The sequence below is a fragment of the Sturnira hondurensis genome, unplaced genomic scaffold (genome assembly GCF_014824575.4).
Source record: "Sturnira hondurensis isolate 20B ecotype Veracruz unplaced genomic scaffold, ASM1482457v3 Scaffold0018097, whole genome shotgun sequence".
NCBI classification, from domain to species: Eukaryota; Metazoa; Chordata; class Mammalia; order Chiroptera; family Phyllostomidae; genus Sturnira; species Sturnira hondurensis.
Window position 1 is genome coordinate 337,144 of NW_028090728.1, and position 21,458 is coordinate 358,601.

General features: G+C 45.6%; 1 protein-coding gene, 1 non-coding gene and 1 pseudogene across 3 annotated transcripts in view; 2 read left to right on the forward strand and 1 right to left on the reverse strand.

Moving 5' to 3' along the window:
• The window catches only part of ADORA2B (adenosine A2b receptor), a 37,263-nt gene that overhangs the window by 12,347 nt on the left and 3,458 nt on the right, over window positions 1-21,458 (forward strand). The gene's annotated exons all lie outside the window — the stretch shown is intronic.
• LOC119002711 (ADP/ATP translocase 2-like) lies at window positions 9,060-20,530 on the forward strand (annotated as a pseudogene).
• Window positions 16,831-16,959, reverse strand: LOC119002827 (small nucleolar RNA SNORA30/SNORA37 family). Its single transcript, XR_005069822.1, has one exon. It is a non-coding gene; the product is annotated as a small nucleolar RNA SNORA30/SNORA37 family (small nucleolar RNA).

Sequence of the window (21,458 nt, forward strand, 5' to 3'; positions counted from 1 at the left end):
CTTCTGGTATTCCTATTATTCGGATATTATTACGTTTCATATTATCTTGCATTTCTCTTAGTCCCTCTTCATTCTTTTTGAGCCTCTTTTCCCTTTCTTGCTCTTTCTGGGAGATTCTTTCTACTGTGTCCTCCAACTCGCTGATCTGATCTTCTGCCTCATTGATCCTGCTTTTCATTCCTTCTACTGTGTTCTTCAGTTCTGAAATTGTATTCTTCATTTCCTCTTGGCCTTTGCTGATAGTTTCTATTTCCTTTTTCATGTTGATATAGTTTGCTGAGAGCTCATTGTAGCTCCCCTCTAGTTTCTGGTAGCTCCCCTCTACTTTCTGGTAGCTCATCGTGAGCTCTTTAAATTTCCTGATAACTAGTGCTTTGAATTCAATATCAGATAGCTGACTTGCCTCTCTTTCATCTGACATTATTTCTGAGACTTCCACCTTTTCTTTCATTTGGGCATTGTTTCTTTGTCTTCCCATTGCTTATGAGACTCTTCTTGTTAGCCTCAGCTTCTTAAATTGATCTGTTCTGACTCCCTGGGTTTATGGTGTGAACTTCTGTGGTAGAATACCTGTGAAATTCAGTGGTGCAGTCTCCTGCAGGTATCTTGATGTTCTCCGCTTCCACCTACTCCTTTGTGTGTGTGTGATCATTTGGAGGGGGAGGCAAAATGGTTTATGACAGCAGGAGAGTACTTTATGATATTGACAGTCACAGCTGGTAGAGAAGAGATAGAAGATCTTTAGGCTATATATAGTGTTAACTGTAATCTTCAACCCAATTTGCCACTTTTAAGAAAGGATAGACCAAAGATGTCTCTTGTTGGGGAGGGAAGTCTTGTGAGTTGTATCTAGAAAGCAGTGAGGTTGCGGATGGTCAGATTTTGAGGTAAGGTGAGAGTAAAGAATAGTAAATAGGTGTAGTGTGTGAGCAAGTAGAGTTAATCACTACAGTAATAGAATTCAGGAACCTGTAAAGTGGGCTAAGACCCAAGAGATGTGTTGTGAAGTATTTACAGTGGTATAGAAAGCAACAAACAAACAACAAACAAACACACAAAAAAAGGGCAAGAGAAGTGAGGAAAAAGCAATAAGTTAGGGGTGAAAGGAAGAAAGAAACAGGAAAAAAGAAAGGAGAGGAACAAAGTACTGAAAGATACAGCAACAAAAAAATTTTAAAAAATATACGATTACTGAAAAAAAGTTAAAAAAAAAGTTACAAAAACAAACAACAACAACAACAAAAAACTCCTCCCTTGTTGGTTTCAAACTGTCCGATCCGGTTCTTCTGGTTTCAGCAGGACCCCTCTGTAGGCTGGGTTGTAGGCCCAGGCGCGCGCACACCTGCCCACCAGCCAGGCTACGAGACTGGGGTGCGGGCACCCGCCACCCGACAGGCTGCCTGGGTCCCACGGGATCTGGTACTGGTCCTTCCCAGTCCTGTGGCTGGGTGAGAAGCAAGTCAAGCTGCCTTCACAGGAGAACACCTCAGTCCACTTTGCAGTAAAAACTTCTCCAGAAAGCGTGCCTCTCAGCCCAGCCCAATCCCCAACCTGACTGGTTAAGACAATGCTCCTCTCAAATTTCCCGGGCTGGCAGGCTGGTGGGCTGGTGACCACAGAGATCGCAACTGAACATGGCCCCCTGTCCTTGCCACCCTCCCTGCACACCTAGGCAGACAGGTCTCTGCCACCCAGCCCTGCCTAGATGGTGAGGGAGGGAGCCAGCTCTTCCAAGGACCCCGCAGCCGGCCCAATGCTCCACTGGGTGCTGGGCTCCCTATGAGTCCTCCGTGGCACTGGTCGCAGACGGAAGCCTCTACACCCCTAATGCGGTGGCAGCGGCGCCTCCGAGGCATTACGGGCTGGCCAAGGGCAGCCGGCCCTGCTGCTGCCGCTTTTGTCTTTACTCACAGGTGCCAGGCTCCTGATGAGTCATCTGTGGCAGACGCCCCTGTCTCTGGGCGCAGGCGGAAGCCTCTGGGTCCCCACCACTGCGGCAGCCCGGGCTCCGAGGTCTTTATGTGCTGGCCAATGGCTGCCATCCCACCGCTGCTGCTGCCGCCGCTGCCCTTGACTTTACTCAGGGGTGCCAGGCTCCCAGTGAGTCCTCTGTGGCTGACGCCCCTGTTGCTGGGTGCAGACAGAAGCCTCTGGGGTCTGACCGCTTCGGCAGCCACGGCTCAGGGCCGTTATGCGCCGCCCGGCTGCCTCCATCCTTACTCACATCCCTGAGACCCCCACTGACCTGTAGCTGTCTGATCCGTCACTATCTCTGGTCTCTTATTTTCATAAATGCTGGGGAATTATTGGTTGGGGAATTGATTGTGCTGTTCCTCAGTAGATCTGCCAGGATTTCCTCCCAGGGGTACAAGAACTGGAGCCCCTCTGTCCTACTCCGCTGCCGTTTTCCTTCTGCTCCTTCCTCATCTATTTTCTACCTGCCATCTATGCTACTTATTCTCTGTATCTTTTCCCCCCTCTCTCCCCCTCCCCAACCCACTTCCCTACTGATAACCCTCTATGTGATCTCTCCATTTCTGTGATTCTGTTCCTGATCTAGTTGTTTGTTTGCTTTTTTTTTAGGTTTGGTGGTTAATAGCTGTGAGTTTGTTGTCATTTTACTGTTCATATTTTTATCTTCTTTTTCTTAGATAAGTCTCTAACATTTCATATAATAAGGGCTGGGTGATGATGAACTCCTTTAACATGACCTTAGCTGGGAAGTACTCCATCTGCCCTTCCATTCTAAATGAAAGCTTTGTTGGATAGAGCAATCTTGGATGTAGTTCCTTGTCTTTCATGACTTGGAATACTTCTTTCCAGTCCCTTCTTGCCTGCAAGGTCTCTTTTGAGAAAGCCGATAGTCTAATGGGAACTCCTTTGTTGGTAACTGTCTCCTTTTCTCTTGCTGCTTTTAAGATTCTCTCCTTATCTTTAACCTTGGCTAATGTAATTATAATGTGCTTTGGTGTGTTTCTCCTTGGGTCCAACTTCTTTGGGACTCTCTGAGCTTCCTGGACTTCCTGAAAGTGTATTTCCTTTGCCATATTGGAGAAGTTCTCCATTATTTTTTCAAATAAGTTTTTAATTTCTTGCTCTTTCTCTTCTCCTTCTGGCACCCCTATGATTCGATGTTGGAATGTTTAAAGATATCCTGGAGGTTCCTAAGCCTCCTCTCATTTTTTTGAATTCTTGTTTCATCATTCTGTTCTGGTTGAATGTTTCTTCCTTCTGCTCTAAACCATTGATTTGAGTTCTGCTTTCCTTTCCGTCACTGTTGGTTCCCTGTAGATTTTCTTTGTTTCACATAATGCAACCTTCATTGCTGCCTGAGATGTTTTTATGCTGTTGCAGTACCCAGTGAGTTCCTGGAGCATCCTGATAACCAGGATGCACAGTTTTGAACTGTGCATCTGATAGTTTGGCTATCTCTTCGTCGCTTAGTTATATTTTTCCTGGAGCTTTGATCCGTTCTTTCATTTGGGACATTTTTTTTGTCTAGCCGCATCTGTTATGTAGTAAGAGTCGGAGCCTTTGGTTTTCACCAGGGCAAGCAATACATGTCAATTCATTGTGACACCATATGTGGGGGAGGGGTCTGAAAGGGAACAGTGCTGCTTGCTCCACTCTCTGCCGGTTTCCAGTCACCTCCCCCAGCTCCCCACAAGTTGGGCCCTTCTGGTGCTGATTCCTGGGTGGGTGGGTTTGTGTAATTCTGGGACCCTGTGAGTCTCTCCAGTGAACTCTCCTGTGAGGCTGGGAGTTTCTCCCCCAGCCACCTCAACCCCCACAGGTGTTTTCAATAAGGTTTGAGGCTCTATTCCCCCGCAATGGAACCCTGGGTTGCAAGGTCTGTCTTGCTCCCCAGTTGTTTCTCCTGGTTTATCTGCACATGAATGTGGGACTGCCTGGTCCACAATCTGCCTTGCCAGGTCCACCAGCCATCACCTTGACACAAGTCCTCTCCACGCAGCTGCCCATCTCCACCCCTCCTACTGGTCTGGGTGAATGTTTCTTCTTTTTTAAAAAAAAAATATTTTATTTATTTATTTTTAGAGAGAGGGAAGGGAAGGAGAAAGGATGGGAGAGAAACATCAATGTGTGGTTGCCTCTCATGTGTCCCCTACTGGGGACCTGGCCTGCAGCCTAGGCATGTGCCCTGACCAGGAATCCAACTGGCAACCCCTTTCTACAGAGGCCTGCGCTCAGTCCACTGAACTACGCCAGCCAGGGCTGAATGTTTCTTAAGTCCTTGCTTGTCAGACTTCTATACAGTTCGATTTTCTGGCAGTTCTGGTTGTTTTTTGTTTTTAAATTTGTTGTCCTTTTGGTTGTGTGAGGAGGCACAGTGTGTCTACCTACCCCTCCATCTTCTGATTCTTGTTTTTAACTTATATTTCTCCAATGGAAGCCTTTGGGGTCCCTGGCTTTTCCTTGATGTTCTGAGATTTCATGAAATTGGGTCTCCGTGTTGACTTTCAACTTTTCTCCTTCACTGGGGATGATACTTCTAGGCGAACTTTTCCAATCTGAAGACTTTGGTCTGTCTTCAGCTCTGAAATTTTACAAAATAATATTTTCTTGATTATTTCCTTACCTCCATTTTCTCTATTCTTACCTTCTGTGATTTTTAAAAACAGATTTTATTTATTTATTTTTAGAGAGAGTGGAAGGGAGGGAGAGAGGGCAAGAAACATCACTTAGGACTCAGCCTGTAATCCAGGCATGTGCCCTGACTGGGAATCAAACCGGTGACCCTTTGATTCACAGGCCATCACTCAATCCACTGAGCCACACCAGCCAGAGCATCTTCTGGGATTTTTAATAGGTAGACGGATACTTACCCTCCTAGAGTTGTTGTCTTTGTCTCTTAAGTGTTCTCTAATATATAAGTTTCTAATACTTCAGCTTTTTATTCTCCTCTGGAAAAGTTCCTTGACTCCCTTTAGTTGTTCTATTTTTTTACACTTAGCATTCATTTTACTTTATTGATTTAAGGTTAAAATTTCTAAAGTTTTTGAAAAACCTTTTTCTGGATTCACATGATTCAGATTACTTTGTGTGGCATAGGGTGTATCTAATGACCTCTTCCTGAGCAACTGACCCTCCATCACTAGGACTCACGCACGGTTCAGCCCTGGGAGAGGGTGGGAGGTGGGAGTAAATGCCTAGCTCCATGAGAGGTGGGGAAACAGTGGCTGCGTGGGCAAAGCAGCCCAGACAGTTGGTCCACAGGCTGTCTTTCCCTTGATTTATGTTCCTCTTCTAAATCCTGTTCTGGAACCTGATGTCTGCAAGACTGGAGCCTCTCTGGCCATTCCGTTTCTGATTTAGAGCTTCGTGTCCCATCCTAATGATCCCGTCTGCCTTCTGGTTTCTAGAAAGTCACCAAAACCACAGGTTTACTGATGTCACCTTCCACTTCCATTTTTAGGATGGTATGCATTTATTTACTTTTGTGTTTTTCTACTGTCATTTCAATGTGATTTCCTGAAAAGTGATAACTAGGTGGAACCTGGCAGGCCAGTGTGGGATCTTAATCAAGAGTTTGGCATGATCAGGTTTGCATTATGAACCAGTCATCCTGATGGACATCAGGCAGGATGGATTGGGGGATGAGGTTCTGTGAAGCACCTGGTTCTCCTTCAGGTGAGAAGGAGACAGTGTGACCAGGGATGGGGTGGTGGAGGCACGTCTAGGGATATTTGAGACATGTGAAATCTAAAAGTCTGCATCTGGGTAGGTTGATATCTGATGTCAGCTAAGGGATTTGGAGCACAGGGGCCACAGGTAAAGCCATGTAGCCAACCAAGAGACCAGGACAGGAAAGAATCCTGAGACCTGAGGTGGGCCCAATGATCAGTGAACAAGGTCAGGGCCAGCCAGGGTGGGGCCGCAAGTGGTGAAGCCTGCAGTGCCAGTCTGCCTGTGTGATGGGTGAGTATGTCTGTATTGACGCTACACATATTGCATGGTTTGCTGTGGCTGGAAGATGGGATTCTAGGGCACAGGTCCTAGAGGACTTGCTGACTTGGTTGGATGTTGGGCATGAGGGAGAGGGAAGAGTCTAGGGTGACTCCCAGATTTGGGGGCAGCTGCATGGTGCTATGTCAAAGACAAGGGGAGCTTTGGTCAAGTGTTGTGTAGGTTCATTTAAGGGACCTGCAGGTTGAGAGATGCAGTGGGTGTTTGAGTTTGGGGAGTTTGCTGGTCAGTCCTTCTGCCTGGCTCTGTACCCAAGCTCTCTGTCCCACTTTGTTGGAGCCCAGCCCGGAGCCTAGCTCTGTTCATTCCTCCTGGCCTCTTGCCAGGCCCTTTCCTTAGCAAGTTAAATGGATCTTGGCTCCTTTCACCTCTCCCAGCCTCACCTTCTCTGGTTTTACTGCCTGTCTTGCTGCAGTCCAGCTGCCTGCAAACTTCCCAAAGCAGCTTTCTGTATGTGCCATCTCAATTTCCTATGCTGACTTCAAGACCTCTGCCAAAGCTGCCTTTAAAAAAAAATGTGGACAACTATAAAGCTCTATTAGGGGACATCACAGAACAGGTTCTGGCAGTTGCGCTTCTTGAACTCACCCTCCAGTCACCTCTCTGTGGTTTTGTCTCTACTTCTGCCCGGTCCCAGAATGCCAGTCTCCTAACTAGTCTCTCTACACCATGCTGCTCCTTTTAGCCCATATACAGGGCAGCAGTAGTGTCCCTCCTTTCTTTACCTAACATGTCTGATGCCTCAGAGTAAGGCTTTAGCTCCCTCACTGGTTTTGGTCCCTTCTCCCTTTCTTTGATTCTCTGCTCTGGCTTCTCAGGACTCCTCTGAATCCTTGGGTCATACTGAGGTCCGGCCTTGGCACATGCTGTTCTCGCTGCCTGGAATGTTCGTTACCTGATGACTTTTCCCGATTTTCATTCCACTGTGTCTGGAAGGAACCCAGGATCCCTTTGCAGCTCTCTGTAGATTTGAAGCTGTTTTCTTAATTATTAGCACTTTGTTTAAGGCCACCTTCCCTTCTCCATTGTAAGCAGGGCTCATGTTGTTCCCTCTTTATCTCCAGTGCTTAGTCCAGTTACGAGCCTGTGACATATTTAGGAGTCGGCAGTATATGTGTGCACACGCGTCTGTCTGTGCAGAGTGTGTGTGTACTGTAAGAGACTGGACCTCCCGTGGACAGATGAGCTCGTTGCCTAGACAGGAGAAACTGTGGAACCGGCAGGAGACTGAGAAGGAGTGGTGGGAGAAAAACTACAGACTGGCTTTGCCAAAACCAGCAGGGAGATTCTAGTAGGGGGAGGTCAGCAGTCTCACAGAAGAGTAAAATAGCTCCTAAGTTTGGCATTTTCAGGAATCTTTAGTAACTTTTTTTAAAGGTTGTATTTATTTATTTTTAGAGAAAGGAGAAGGGAGGGAGAAAGAGATGGAAAGAAACATCGATGTGTGAGAGAAACATCAATCATTTGCCTCTTGCTCTCCCTCGGCCAGGGACCTGGTCGCAACCCAGGCATGTGCCCTGGCTGGGAATCAAGCCAGTGACCCTACGGTTTCTGCGATGATGCCCAACCCACTGAGTCACATCAGTCAGGGCATAACTTAGTTTTTTAACAACAAGAACATTTTTTTAAATGACAAAACAAATGAAGTAATGTATATGTGTTTATATTCATACATAGGTATACACACATTGCATTCATTTTGTAAATGTCCCTGCTATTAAAATATATATACATATGAACACACACATACTTGTATCCATCTGACTAATCTCATGTGGCCTGTGGTTTCAGAAAGAATGAGTCATTCTGAAATAGTGTTTTTTTACCTATAGCTTCTAAGTTGCAAAACTAATATAACGAATCCTCAGATTCTCCTCACTTAAATATACAAATTGTTCATATTTTGCTATAGTTGCTTTCTGTCTCATATACACACTTAGATTATACTCGGGAATTTTAACAGTACAGTCAGTTTATGGTCAGATGTCCCCAATTATCCCAATCATGTTTATACTTTTTAAAAAAATCCAGGTTCCAGTAAAAAAATCACACATGTCCTTAATTCCTTTAGTTTCCTTTAATTTGGAATAATTCCTTAGTCTTTTTGTTCCTCTTTCAAGACATTAATGTTTTTGAAGAGTCCAGGTTATTGTTTTACAGGAAGTCCCTTAATGTGGGTTTGGTGGTTTCCTCATGATTAGTTTCACGATGAACTTTTTTGGTTGTTGAATGTTGGAGTGCTAACTGCATAATGTCATGTCCACTCTGGTGGGTCCCGTGAGAATGGAGTGTTAAACTGCCCCATTGCTGTTGGTTAGATCCGATCGCTTGGTTGCGGTCATCTGCTGGGGCTGCGCACTGTACAGGCACATGTCCGTATTGACAGTTCTTGCCTGAATATGTTATTACCAGGAAAACAGTAGTTTTCTTTTTTCTCATTCCTTCCACCTTTATCAATGGGCATTCTTCTATTTAAAAAGTGGTTTATCTTTTCCCTGCTCTTCCTAAATTATTTTTTAGTATCAGTATGGACTTACAGAATTTTAGTTTCATTCTATGTGTTGTTATCCATTCCTGTTACTCCTTTTGATGCCCACATTTGGCCAATGGGAACCCATTCAAGTTCACTTGAGTTTATGTGTTCCCCTCAATTTTTCGATCACTTCCTTACTTTTGGTACAGAAAAGTTTTCCAGACTCATAGTGTATTTTCCAGCTTTGGAATCAGCCATTTCTCCACAGAGCCCTGTTTCCTTTCAGTGGAGAATGGTACTTAGAAGCCAAGGTTTAGGTAGGCATGCATATTTCTTCTAGGCCCTTGCAACAAACAGAGCTAGGAGATTTTTTTCTTTTTAAATAGAGAACTCTTGCTTTCTGTAGAGTGACATTTAACTAAGGAGTAGGGATGACTTGAAGCAGACTGTCACTTGCTTTAAGCAAGAATCAACAGGTGCTAAACTCACTGGTGAAAGTCTGATGAAAAACAAGATATGTACAGTCTCACAGCATCTACCACAAGCTACCCACTGACTCCAAAGGGCAAAGTAGTTACCTTGGAGAAAGGTGGCGGGCAAAATGGTCACCAAGCAGTCTGAGTCTACCTCACCAGCAGCAGGGCGCCGTGAGAGTTTGCCTCTCCTGATGGCTTCCTCCAGCTGGTGCTTGTGTGCGTGGAAGCTGCTGCTTCTTGCGGCGGGTGCTCAACCTGGCCACGGCCTCAAAGGGGCACTCCTCAGGGAAGAAGACAAGGTGCCTTTTTCTCCCCTGATCTCGTTTCAGGCAGTGGCCCCTTCTCTCAGGGCTCTCATTCCATGTGAAGGTGGTCCAGTCAGGGCCCCAGCTCCCTTGGGCTGTCTTGAGGTACACCCGACATATGAGACCAAACCATGGGACTCACCAAGAAACAGCCTCAACGGTCAACCGTGGGGGACCTAGTCCTGCCCCCCATCTCAGTGGGCTGACTCATGACCAGCATGCTCGAATGGCCTCCTGCTGACGTAATGGGGTGGAGGTCAGTGCCACATCAGTCCTCAGGCCTTGTTCCTAGGTGACTGTGAAGGACAAATAGCACCTCTTCCAACCCCCTTCCCGTGTGGCAGGGGGCTTAGATCAGGCCCCCACTGGATCTGTCCCTAGGGCTCAGGCTTGTCTAAGCTTGGGGGAGTAAATGAGAACCTCTCAGGAGCCAGGCACCAAGGATCCTAGTCCCTCAGGATAACGGAGCCTGAAGGTGAACTCAGGTCACTGCAGGTTGGTCTCTAGTAGGCAGGCAGGGACTGTCCCTTCCTGAGACCACCCTGAGACAGGCTGGTGCTGTTACCCTCTCAGACTGTGGAGACAGCACAGGCCGGAGCTTCATATAAATAGGACCAAAGAGCATCTACGTTTTTTGTGTAAGGGTGGTCTTATTTGTTCCTTAAATGTTTGACAGAACTCATTAGTGAAGTCCTGGGGATCTTGTTTGCTGTGTGGGAAGGGTGGTTATATATTCCATTTCTTTAATAGATACAGAATGCTATTCAAATACTCTGTTTTGCCCATGACAGTTTTTAAGGAGCCCTGGTTGGTGCCATGGGAACTCTGAGAAATGGGAAGCACTACTCAGTATAAAAATGTCCCTCATATATAGACGGCCTCTTGTGAACTAGATGCTGAAGCTCAAGACACACTCGCTGCCCCTGCCTTGTTTTGTTCAGAGCCACCAAGTGAGGGCTGAGCTTGCCTGTGTGATTAAGAAGCCAGTGGTCCATTCCCTCTTTAGAAGTTCAGGCTTTCATCTAGCATTTATGTTAGGTGTTTTGGATACAACAGGGTGTTGTTCACAACAGGTAGAGTGTGCTATTACAGAGTGCATGACTCTGTGGAAGGAGACGAAGAGGGTAGGGGTGTAGGAGGGCCCTGCAGGGTGTGTTGTGGGAGTTGTGGGACCCCGTGGGGGCAAAGTGGCAGATTTCAGTGCACACGGATGTCTGCCTCTGTGTGCGTTTATAATGGCAACGAGTGCATGTGTGATGGGTGGGCAGGGGGAGGACTTTGGCACAATGCAGACAACTGCTTTGGCTCATCTGTGGTTCCACCCAGGCAAAAAGGGCCCGGGTAGAGGGAGCAGCACACTCCAGTCTCAGCAGGGAAGGAGAAGACCTTGTTTTGATTGTGCAGCCCAGCTGGAATTTGGGCTCTCGGGAGGAGGAGGAGAAAACACCTCATTCCTCAGAATGCTGCTGCCAGCCCATTGGCCTTGGTCCTGGCAGGCCATACTACCCATTGGGCCCACTTAATAGCTGTCCCTTGGCTCAGAACTCTTCTCTCATCTGCATTGTCTTGGCACCTATCAGCTTTGTTTTAAAGTTTTGCCAGGATTTCCCTCCGGCTTTTTAGGTACATTTTTAATAGTCGCTGTGGCCACCTCTAGCCCTGCAGAACTGCCTGCCCTGGAGGTGGTCTAACATATGTTGTTAGTGCTGCAGTTACAAATGTTTGAGTGGTCTGTCCTAACCCCATTGTCATAGAAGTCCTGTTATTGTTTGTGTGCAGTTTTAGAGAATATGAGGTTTTCTAAGTATGTACCTCCTACTTTATAGCAGAAATATTTGTATTCCAGAGGAACAAAACTTGTGAGCCTAGGCAGAATAGAATGAAAAAAGTCCCTAAATAAACCATTTTAAGAAGCTGTGACAGAACTCCATGGGCATTTATTTACTTAGTGATCTGCATTTATAAAGTGCTTTGTATGCATTATAACTATTAAAAGCCCCAGCATGGAGGCAGGTTCCACAGCCACCCTTATCCCCATTCTTCTGATGCCAGAGCTCAGGCTTTCTCCAGCCCCTGGCTGGCCTGGCCACACTTGGTCTGGGAAGCCTGGCTCCTGAGGCTGAGATAGTGGCCTGGTTTCAGCTGAGGACTGCTGAGCTAGAGAAGACCCTGCCTGAGAAGTAGGCCAGCAGGTGCTATGCAGGACTTAGGGGGTCCCTCTTTCATTATGTAACCTCAGGGTCCATGCTGTTTTCCTTGGCCAATTCCCTCCATGCCATTGTTACTCTGTTGACCTTCAGAACTAATGGGCCCTGGTATAGAGGAAGGGCATGTCACCGCTGTCCACAGCAGTGGGGCACAGCCACTTTTTTGATGTAGACTTCTGTGGAGCGCCCCTCTTTTGTGGGCTAGCGTTGTTCCTACGTGTTGGGGATAATAAAGCTGCCTACATTTCCTTTATTCATTTCCCTATGGCCTTTTATTTATTTCTCCTGCACTTGGGACAGATGCCTGGCTTCCTTGGCCATACAGGGGCAGAGGAAGGAGAGGCCATGGCCCCACCTTTCACAAATCTTTTGGACACATACACAGATGTGCACCCACACGCTCAAATGTTTTGAGAGCTGGTGCACAGGGAGCAAGGGGTGGCATCTGTAAGCAAGAGGTGGGGCAGGGAGGGAAGGGACAGGGGCACAGTTTAAAGCAGGGCCTGAGAAGAAATGGCAGGGGATTATCAGATCCTCCCTAGGATGCCTGAGACCCCAGGGGTCATCTCTTCCAGCATCCTGCTCAGTGCAGGGAGACCTATGGGCCTTCCGCAGCATCCCTGACTATCTGTGCCCTGTCCCAGGAGTGGGTCTTATGGATACAGTTCTGTCACTGCAGAGCTGAGCGCCGGTGTTGAAAGTACTCTGTCTTTGGAGCTCACACTTCTCCTGTGGGTCTGGTTGTGACCTCTAACTGGGTAACAAGTCTCTTTATTGCCTATCAAAGGGTAGCAGAAGCCTCTTCCTTCAAGCCTCCAATTCCCATGTGGCTGGCTGCAGCTGGGGCTCCATGGAACATGCAAGAAGCTTTGGCAAAGGCAGATGTAGTCTGGGGAAGAACGTGAGGTGGCTGGCCGGTGGCTAGGTGACCAGGCAGAGGGCAGAGCTGGGGTTTGTGAGCAGAGCTGTAAATGGCAGCTCTCTGCAAATCGGAGTCACATTGGACTGGGTTTGTGCCCTGGCTGCAGTTTAGGGACAGCAGGGAATCGTTTAACCTCTGAGAGCCTGTTCCCTCATCTGTAAAATGGCGATTTAGGCTCTGACCTCAGGAGGTGTGGTTTGGGTGGGCTGTATAAGCTAGTAGCTGAGTGCCTCCCAGAGCAAGGACTCAGGCAGGGAGAGCTCTGTGTTGCATGACACGTGAGTGTGTTTCTGTACAGCTGGCTGGGGGCAGGGTCTACAGGCATGCGTCTCCAGAGCTTGGCACCTGGCCACGTGGCTCAGAGGCCACTAGAATGGGGGGCTGTCTGCACATTGGGAGGAAATGAAGAACTTGTTTTAGATGAAGAAATGGGTGAACTTTATGTTTTTACTTAAAGTTTCAAGTACCATTAGTATATTAAAGATGAAAATGGAGACGTGGGTTGGACCTATCGGCTTTAGCTGAGATTTCAGGTCCTCAGAAAATAATTCAGGTAATTTCAGCTTCATGGTGCTTGCTCCAGGCTGGTTGGACCCAAGGTCCTGCCTCACTTCCCAAGTACTGTGCTCTCTGGGACATCGCCAGATCCCAGTTATCCTCACCTCTTGCCCAAAGGTTCCCTCCACCCCTGGCTTTGACAAGACCTGCCTCCTCCCTCCCTGCACTAGGGACACGCCTTCCCTTATTGCACCCTGGACCTCAGGTGGGGGGGGCACTCTTCCCTTTAATACTGTTTCAGTATTGATTAAATGTTACTACATCAAGGAAAAAGCCCTAGGAATTATCCTTAAATATACATACAATCTACCTTCAAGACCTGTTGTTGTACCTCCAAAGTGTACATCTGTCTGCACCATCTTTCTTATCACCCTGCTCCAAGTTAACATTTTCTCTCTCTTTTTTTGTTTCTGCCATTATATTATGTGTTTTGTCTTTTAAAAAATTATTTACTTATTTATTTAATTTTTATTTATTTATCCTTAGAGGGGAAGGGAAGGAGAGAGGGAGAGAAATATCAATGTATGGTTGCTGCTCATGCGTCCCCTGCTGGGAACTGGCCTGTAACCCAGGCATGTGCACTGACTGGGAATTGAACTGCGATCTTTTGGTTCACAGGCCCACGCTCAATCCACTGAGCTAGAGCTGTGTTTTGTCTTTTTAAAAATATTTTTTATTTTATAATTACAGTTTATGTACAACATTATATTACTTTCAAGTGTACAACACAGTGATTAGACACTTATATAACTTAGGAAGTGATCTCCCCGATAAATCTAGTATCCATCTGACATCATACATAGTTATTACAATTTAATGACTATATATCCTATGCTATACTTGGCATCCCCATGGCTATTCTGTAACTACCAATTTGTACTTCTTAATCCCTTCACCTTTTCCCCCCATACTCCCAGGCTTCCTCCCATTTGGCAACTGTCAGAATGTTCTATCTACAAGTCTGTTTCTGTTCTACTTGTTTATTTATTTTGTTTTTTAGATTCCACATATAAGTGAAATCATATGACATTTGTCTTTTTCTGTCTGATTTATTTCAGTCAGCACCATACTCCCTATTGCAGATAGCAAGATTTTATTCCTTTTTTAAAAAAAAGATTTTATTTATCTATTTCTAGAGATATGGAGAGAGAAAGAGGAGAGAAATATCATTGTGTGGTGTGGTGGCATTTGTGTGCCCCCACTGGGGAGCTGGCCTGAAACCCAGGCATGTGCCCTGACTGGGAATCAATCCAATGACCCTTTGGTTTAGAGGCCAGCACTCAATCCACTGAGCCACACCAGCCAGGGCAATTTTATTCTTTTTTAACGGCTGAGTCATATTCCTTTGCATATATGCACTACTTCTTTATCCACTCCTCTATTGATTGACACTTAGGTTGCTTCCATATCTTGGCTATTGTAAATAATGCTGCAATAAACATGAATGCATATGTCTTCTTGAGTAAGTGTTTTGGGTTTCTTTGCATAAATAACCCAGATGTGGAATTGCTGGGTCCTTCTTTGTTTCTGCTATAGCCATCATTTCAAAGTCTGTTTTTTCTGGTATAAGAATTGCTATGCCCACCTTTTTATTTTTCATTTCTATTTTCATGAAATATCTTTTCCATCCCTTTACTTTCAGTCTGTGTGTGCCTTTTGATCTGAAGTGAGTCTCTTGTAGGCAGCATGTATAAGGGTTATGTTTTGTTACCCATTCAGCCACTGTGTCTTTTGATTGAAGAAATTAATTCATTTGCAGTTAAAGTAATTGTTGATAATGTATTTATTGCCATTTTATTATTCATATTTTTATCTTTTTTCCCCTTCTCCTTAAAGAAGAAGTTTAACACTTCATATAATACTGGTTTGGGGGTGATGAACTCCTTTAGCTTTTTCTTCTCTGGGAAGCTCTTTATCTGTCCTTCAATTCTAAATTATAGCTTTGCTGGCTAGAGTAATCTTGATTGTAGGTCCTTGATTTCATCACTTTGAATATTTCTTGTCAATCCCTTCTGGCCTGCAAAGTTTCTGTTGAGAAATCAGCTGACAGTCTTATGGGAGCTCCTTGTAGGTAACTAACTGCTTTTCTGTTGCTTCTTTTAAGATTCTCTTTTTGTCTTCAACCTTTTACATTTTAATTATGGTGTGTCTTGTTGTGGGTCCCCTTAAGTTTATCTTGTTTGGGACTCTCTGTGCTTTCTGGACTTGTTTGTCTTTTCCTTCCCTCATTATTTTTCAAAAGGTTTTAATTCCTTGCTTTCTCTCCTCTTTCCGGCACCCCCATGATGGGGATGTTGGTATACTTTTTGTTTTCTCAGGGTCCCCTTAAATTATCCTCATTTTTGGATTCTTTTTGCTGTTCTGATTGGGTGTTTACTGATTCCTTATCTTCCAAATTGCTGATATGATCCTCTGCTTCATCTCCTCTGTTGGTTCCTTGCAATGTATTCTTCATTTCAGTTATTGCATTATTTTTTTCCAACTGGTTGGGTTTTTTTAAAGTTTTCTGTCTGTAATTTTATGTTTCCTATCTCTTTGTTGAAATCCTAAGTTCATCTAGTCTTTCTCTAAGGTCATTGAACATCTTTATAACCAGTGTTTTGAACTCTGCATCAAGTAGAGTGCTTTCTCCAATTCGTTTATTTCTATTTATTTTCTTTCATTTGGGCCATGGTCTTTGTCTCCTCATTTTGGTGGCCTCCCTGCATTTGTATCTATGTATTAGGTAGAGCTGCTGAATCTCCCAGTCTTCGTATAGTGGACTTATGTAGCAGCACAGTGGGACAGCCTTCTGTCCTCTGAGCTGGGTGCTCTAAATTCAGCCCTGTGTGGGCTGTGTGCAACCTCTTATTATTCTGAGCCTTCCTTGCTGTTGGAACAAGCAGTGGGAGAAATTTAACCACCCCCCACCTCAGGCCGATTGGTTGTGAAGATTGGCCCTGACTACAGTGGAGGATCTGCTGTGCAAGGGCCAACCCTGTGGAGCAGGACTCACTTCAGCAGGGCTCTCATGCCTGACCAGTCTGCCCTTTGAGTGCGCTGTTCATGGAGGTGGCTGGGTGATGCTTTGGCATGGTCTGAAGCTGTTGTCCCATGATTGCACTGACTCCAGACCCTCCTGGGGGGTGCAGGCCAAGGTCAGCCACCACATGTGCCCTGCCTGGGGTCAGCATAAGCTACAAAGCAGTCTGCATCTGCTACTTGTGCTTGGCTTGGAGGTACCTGGGAGAGGCCAAGCTTTGAACCAAAGCTGGCTGCTACTAGTGCCACACATGGGGCTACTTAGTGAGATGTAAGGGGCCTATGGAGGCTAGATGCTGCTTGTTTGGTGTTTGTGAGCCTGCCATATTTTAGGAAAGACTTTAAAATGAGCCAAGACAGTAAGTTTGTGTGGAAAATCCACTGGAAATGGCTTGGGAGGTCCTGCAGGTTGAGTGGGGGAGGTCTCAGGGAATCACCAGGGCGGTCGAACAGTGTGAGCCATGTTGACAAAGACTGTGGCACAGTACCTGCCTGCTGGCTCTGTACGGGGGGGAGGGCTCAGCAAAAGAACAATAGTCTCTGCCAGCACTTCTGTCTGGGAGAAAGCTGCCCCTCTAGCCCTTGCTGGACAACTCGGTTCATCCCCATATGTCTCTGGTACCTCTTGAGCTGCTGTCCCAGTGCTGGAACTCAGAGTGAGGGAGTCTTAAGTAAGTCCATGTGGTAGCTTTTTAAGAGGAACTCCTGGGACTCCAGCAGCCCCCCATCCCACCACCATCTCACTCAGCCACAATCCCCACTGGTTGTCACAGCTGGAATTATGGGGACCTCTCCTCCGGGCTGGGGAGCCTGGTGTGGGATGGGAGCCTTCACTCCTCAGGGGGAGCTTCCACAGCTGAGATATGTTTCCTTCCCTCCACCCCACTGCATCATTGAGTGACAGCTGCCACTGGCACAGTCCCAGGGGAAGGATGCACTGAAGGGTTTTCTTTCAGCACTGGCTACCAAATCCTGGCCCCACTGCCTGGGGGAGGACCGGTGAAAGTGCTAATCTCTCTGGTTTTTTAACTGCCATGTGTGGGTGTGGGACCCGCCCATTTCACATCTCTATACTCTCCTACCAGTCTGGCATGGCTTCTTCTGTATATCTTTAGTTGTAGGACTTCTGTTCATCTAGATTTCAGGTGGTTCTGAACAAAGGTTCTGTAGTTTAGGTGTAATTTTGATGTGGTTGTGGGAGGATGTGAGCACCACATTTACATACACCATCTTGACTGAACTCTCCAAGTCAACATTTTGTCTTGAATTAACCACAGAAAATAGTTTCCTAACTAATCTGCTTGTCTTCTTGCTCTCCTAATATTCAATTGCCATACTGTGAGCTTTATAAGACATAAATCGGTACCATTGCTATGCTTAAAAGCCTTCAGTACTTCTCATTGAACTCTGAATATCAAAACCCAGATTCCGTCCTATGCTTATGGACTGGCCCTTGCCTCATTTCCTTTTGTTTCTTTAGGAAAATAAAATCCTTTCCTGTTTGACAGTCTTGCATGTTCTGTTCTGTCCGAAATGGTCCTCTCTCCACCGTTCATATTTTTTACTCCTAAACCTTTAGCTTTACCTAAAGACCTTCCCAGACATCCCGTGTCCAAGGTCTTCTTGTTTTTTTCTTACATGCATCCTATTCACTTTGGGCAAATTCATTCTGGTTTGTAATTACACATTTGGGTGTTTACTTGTTTATTTTTCTGTCTCTTCCATTACCTTTATAACCCACGAGGGCTGTGATCATGTTTATTTTGTCTAGAGAGTACATGATACAAAGGAAGAACTCTGAATGAAATTGTGAACCAACAGGAGAGAAGGGCCGTGCTGGGGACTTACAGAGAAAGCTGTGACAGCTGCTCCCCTGATGGATCAGCTGGTTTTCCATATCTAAGACAATTTATCATAAAACTGTAGTTTTCACGTGTGCAGGATCCAGCAGGTTTGACAAGTTCAGATGTGGATGGGTTCCGGTTGCTTTGAACTGTGGTGGGAAGCCCACCATGACCCATCTGTGAACAGAGCACTCATGTCTAATGCTGCTTAAAAAAGGGGGGGGGGGCAAGTAAAATAAGCAGCAGCATAACGTGGTCCAAGGCACACAGGCCTGAAAGCCCTGATTTAGCTTTGGTCTTTCAATCTTATATTGCCTTCTCTACTCAAAGACTTTGTACCTTTGTTTCCTTATTTGTAAAATAAGGGAGGTGGCACTAGGAGAAAAAGTCCCTTCCAGTTAGTGTGTGTATGCTTTTGGCTGCAGGTGACAGTGGCTTAAGCAATCAAGATATTTACTTATCTCTTAAAGCCATGGTGGCTCTAGCGCTGGTGCAGTGGTTCAAAGATGTTATCAAGGACCAACCTGGGCCCTGCTCTCCTCCTGCTCTGCCAGTTGCTTTGTCTTCAGTCTTGTCCTTCTTGGTCACAAAATGAATGCTGCTGCTCCAGGCCTCACAGTCTCTTGTAAGAGCATCAAAAGCAGAGAGGGAAGGGCATCGGGAAGAACTCTCCTCTGGATCTTTTCTTTTATCAAGTAGACCTTCTCCTAGAGCCCCAGAGTCCCAGCTGGTTACAAACCTAGTCCTACATTCTCCTGCTCCTTCTTTCATGTCAATACGACAGATGCTGCTGTGTCCTTTGCCAAGGACTTCCTGGTAGGTGGAGTGGCCGCAGCCATCTCCAAGACAGTGGTAGCACCCATTGAGGGGGTCAAGCTGCTGCTGCAGGTGCAGCATGCCAGCAAGCAAATCACTGCAGATAAGCAATACAAAGGCATTATAGACTGTGTGGTTCATATCCCCAAGGAGCAGGGAGTCCTGTCCTCGTGTGGTAAACTGGCCAATGTTATCAGATGCTTCCCCACTCAGGCTCTCAGTTTTGATACTACTTTGAAGGGAATCTGGCATCAGGCAGTGCTGCTGGGGCTACCTCTTTGTGTTCTGTGTATCCCCTTGATTTTGCCCATACCCGTGTAGCAGCTGATGAGGGCAAAGCTGGAGCTGAAAGGGAATTCAAAGGCCTCGGTGGCTGCCTGGTTAAGATCTACACATCTGATGGGATCAAGGGCCTGTACCAAGGTTTTAATGTGTCTGTGCAGGGTATCATCATCTACCAGCTGCCCACTTCGGTATCTGTGACACTGCACAGGGAATGCTCCCAGATCCCAAGAACACTCATGTCACCATCAGCTGGATGACTGCACAGTCCATCACAGCAGCGGCTGAGTTGACTTCTTGCCTGTTTGACACTGTTTGTCACCGTGTGATGATGAGGTCAGGGCACAAAGGAACTGATATCATGTACACAGACACGCTCAATTGCTGGAGGAAAATTGCTTGTGTTGAAGGAAGCAGAGCTTTCTCAATGGTGCATGGCCCAATGCTCTCAGAGGCATGGATGGTGCTTTGGTGCTTGTCTTGTATGATGGATTGAAGAAGTTCACATAAATTATTTTGTAGTCTTCCTGCCCCCAACCCTGTGAACAGGCATGTTGTATTATGTAACACATCTTGAGCATTCTTGACAGACTGTTGTTGGCTGTCTAGTCATCAATGGCAACTATTTACTGGTTGAAAATGGGAAGCAATAATATCATATGACCAGGTTTCTCTTAAAGCCATTTTCATGGTGATGGTGGGACTCTATTATAATTTTTTTATTTCAGTCACACCTGATAAACAACAAATTTGAAAAAATAAAAAATATCTGAAATATTTTTTTAAAAGTAGACCTTCCCTGGGAGTATCCTGGCAGGCTTTCTTTGGTTTAGTTGCTCAGAACTCTACCACCAACTGGTTACCGACAAGAGAATTTGCTTACCCCACATGGAATTCATTTCCTAGGGCCAACCTGTATTCAGCTGTACTCAGTTCAACACAGGTGAGTTCTGTAAACAAGAATTAATGCAGGGCTGTTGATGGGTTGTCTCCTGGATCTGAAGTCCTTTGATTCTAAGTGTTTGGCTTTGAAGAGGCTCCCTTGTTATCCTGTGGGGACTAATTGCATTCTTCACATCTCAGCTGAGGAAGTAGCCAAGAGTGACATTTTTCTTTAAAGGAATGGCTTTACACTCCTGAAAGAGGAAGCAGAAAGGGTTTGGAAATGGGTGGATTTATTGGCCAAGAAACAATGAACCACTAAGCCCAGCAGGTTGTCTGCAGCAAAGTTCCCACTGCTGACCTGCCTGCTGCTGCTCTGATGGGGAGCAGAGGAGATTAAGGATCACTCCCCCTTCCAATTATGAGGTCAAATGTCAGTTAACTTCCTCAGCAAATGGTGTTACTTCAGTCTGTCCAGGCCACAGCATCAGGATATTCTTAATATGCAGAATCTTGTTTTAAAGCAGTTTGATAAGATACCAGAAAACAAATAAGGGCTGCATTCATAATGGCCATATTATATAAAGATGCACTATGTGCCAGGGCCAGGTTCTGGGGAACACCAATACAAAGCAACAAGGTCCTAGTCCTTAAGAGGTTGACATTCCAGTAGAGAACAAATGAAATAATAGATAAAACAAGCTCTAAAACAGGTGTGTGGGGCCAAAGAGTAGGCGTGGCCACCCTGGCATGAGAAGAGATCAGGAGAGTTCCATGTTCAGAGCAGCATGAACCAGAAGCCATTGGTTAGGAAGGGCAGGCACTAGGGGTGTGGTGCTGAGTGTGGAGGGCTCTCTGGGTCATGCTGGAAGTATGGACTTTAGCCTGCTAGCAAAGTAAGCTGGGTATTTTCCATAGACAAGTCTTAAGATCATGTGTATCAAATTGTTTCTAAATTTTCCTCTCAGAGGTGAAAGATTTCACTTTCTCAATACATTGAGTATATATTATGAATGTTATTAATAGCTAAACTTAGTTTTGCTATAAACCACATATGACCTAGTTTATAGCAAAATGTCTAAAATGTGTATTCTGATTTCTAGTGATTTTAAACAAGATTTAATGGTTTAAAATATTTAAAATTAATATTTGCTAAGATATTTCCCAATTTGTATCAACTTTGCTGCTAGCAGAGACAGGGCCTTTGCCAGAACTCTTGCTTTCCAACAGTTTACAGAAGTGTTTGGGGACGATTCTTCCCACAGCCCCAGGCAGACCCCTTGTGTACCAGTGGGAGACCAGAAGGGTTTCTTCTGACCAGAGCCAGCAGGTAGTGCTGCCTGACTCCAGGAGCCAGTCCTCAGTTCTTCAGGCTTTTCTTCTGGTGTCACTTCATCACTGGGCCTCCTTCAACGGACCTTTAACCCTGCAGAGGTTGTGGTTGATTTGAGAAGTACAAACTCTTTTCTTAAATATTATTACATGTATCGGGTACATAGGTTCAAGGTCATGACTACCTGCACATTTGTTCATGACTAACACAAATTGAAAGAAATTCTAATGGTGACACAGATACGGCTCCCTCAGCAAGAAAAAAAGATGTGTTAGGTGCTATGCATCCAAAATGAGTTGCTTATCAAAACACTTTCAAAAGTGTTGTGAAGTGTTTATGCCTTGAGTACAGCAA